At 43.0% G+C, this 2,072-nt stretch overlaps 1 non-coding gene across 1 annotated transcript; it reads left to right on the top strand.

Annotated features, from left to right (window-relative positions):
• Positions 1-1,955: 1,955 nt before the first annotated feature.
• Positions 1,956-2,072, top strand: LOC122149838. The gene has a single exon (XR_006163359.1). It is a non-coding gene; the product is annotated as a 5S ribosomal RNA (ribosomal RNA).

Raw genomic sequence — 2,072 nt, 5'->3', positions numbered from 1 at the left:
TTGTTGTTGTTGTTATGTGCCGTCTAGTCGGCCCCGACTCATAGCGACCCCTCCTTGGGTTTCCGAGGCAGTATCACTACAGAAGTAGGATTGCCCAACCTTCCTTCCGAGGAATGGCTGGTGGGTTTGAACCGCCAGCCTTCTGGTTAGCAGTCAAGTGCTTTAGCCACTATGCTACCTAGACCAAGAAAAATGATGCAGTGTTGTTGTTTGCTGTCATGTTGGACCCGACTCATAGTGACCCCTCCTTGGATTTCCAAGGCGGTATCACCACAGAAGTAGATTGCCCAACCTTCCTTCTGAGGTGTGGCTGTTAGGTTTGAACCACCAGCCTTCTGGTTAGCAGTCAAGTGCCTTAGGCACTATGCTACCAGAGCTCCTAAATGATGCAGTAGGTGCCAACATCCTTCCTCTCTCCTTTTCATGAACTCTCCATGTGCCAAGCATCAAGAAAAGTGCTTTACATATATTATGTCATTTAGTTCTCAAAAGAGTGCTATGTTGTTGTTATGTGCTGTCAAGTCAGACGTGACTCATAGCGACCCCTCCTTGGGTTTCCGAGGCAGTATTACTACGGAAGTAGATTGCCCAACCTTCCTTCTGAGGAGTGGCTGGTGCGTTTGAACCGCCAGCCTTCTGATTAGCAGTCAAGTGCCTTAGGCACTATGCTACCAGAGCTCCTAAAAGAGTGCTATAAGAGTGCACTATTAACCCCATTTTATAGATAAAGTAATTGAGGCTTAGAGGGGGAAAGCATGAAGACATTAGGACATTAGAGGGGCTTCATGCTTTCCTGAGGTCATGCAATGAGTAAAGGCAGAGCCATGCACTCATTCCGAGAGCTCTGTTAATGTAACCCCTAAGGCATTTGACTCCTGACCAGGAGGTTGGAGGTTCAAAACCACCAGCCAGTCCTCTGAAGGAAGACCGAGCAATATACTTCCATAGGGATACCACCTCGCAAACCCAAGGAGAGGTCTCTATGAGTTGGAATCGACTCAACGGCAGTAAGTTTGTTTGTGCACTCATTCCAGATCACTGCATTTAAAATAAAATCAACCTTCTCTCAGCCTTCAGCAATGAGGGTCCCCAGAGGTGATCTCCTCCAAGGCTTTATTCCTCCTGGTACTTCAAAGAAATTAATAGCCAATATTGTATGCCAGGATGGTTTTTGTTCTTTCCTTTTCTGTCCCTAAATTTAACTTTTTTTCTTTCTCCTTCTCAACCTTGAAATCCTTCTTGCTAAGTCTGAGGAGTCAGGAAATCTCCATTAATACTCATCATGTCTGAAGGAAATACTGTATTTATTGCTCTTATTTAAAAAAAAAAAAAAAGAGGGTAAAAGTTATATTTGCATTGCTAATGGCCTGTCTAGCAGGATACTTGTGTTTAAAGTGAATATATATATATATATGTGTATATATATATATATATATATATTTCTTTATTTTCTTTTCATTTATACACCCTCTCTCTGGAATATACAGCCCCCACCTTCCTCCCTGTTCTTCAGATGTCTACTGTTGTCGCTGTTGTTACTTGCCGTCCAGGTGATGCCAATTCATGGTAACCCCATGTGACAGAGTAGAACAGCTTCATAGGGTTTTCTTGACCATAATCTTTACAGTAGCAGGTCGTCAGGCCTTTTCTTCTGCAATATTGCTGAGAGGGTTCACACCACCAACTTGTAGGTCAATAGTCAAGTGCAATCTGCTTGTATAACTCAGGGAAAATATATAATCTTATATAAGGCTTAATATGAATTGTACTGTTTCTCTGTCTTGTTAATGTACCCTGTAGATGATTCCACATCAGTAAGTAGAAACTGCTTCATTCTTTTCAAAGGTTGCATAGTATCCCATTGAATAAATATATCTCACTTATCTAATCTCCTTTTAAGGGATAGTAAATAGTCTCCAACCTTTTGTGTTTTTTAATATAGTAATAACCCCAGGGTCTACGGCCATACCACCCTGAACGCGCCCGATCTCATCTGATCTCGGAAGCTAAGCAGGGTCGGGCCTGGTTAGTACTTGGATGGGAGACCGCCTGGGAATACCGGGTGCTGTAGG

The sequence above is a fragment of the Orycteropus afer genome, unplaced genomic scaffold, assembly GCF_000298275.1.
Source record: "Orycteropus afer afer isolate SDZICR_OR568_19922 unplaced genomic scaffold, OryAfe1.0 scaffold00053, whole genome shotgun sequence".
NCBI classification, from domain to species: domain Eukaryota; kingdom Metazoa; phylum Chordata; class Mammalia; order Tubulidentata; family Orycteropodidae; genus Orycteropus; species Orycteropus afer.
This window is presented reverse-complemented; position numbering and strand designations above follow the sequence as displayed.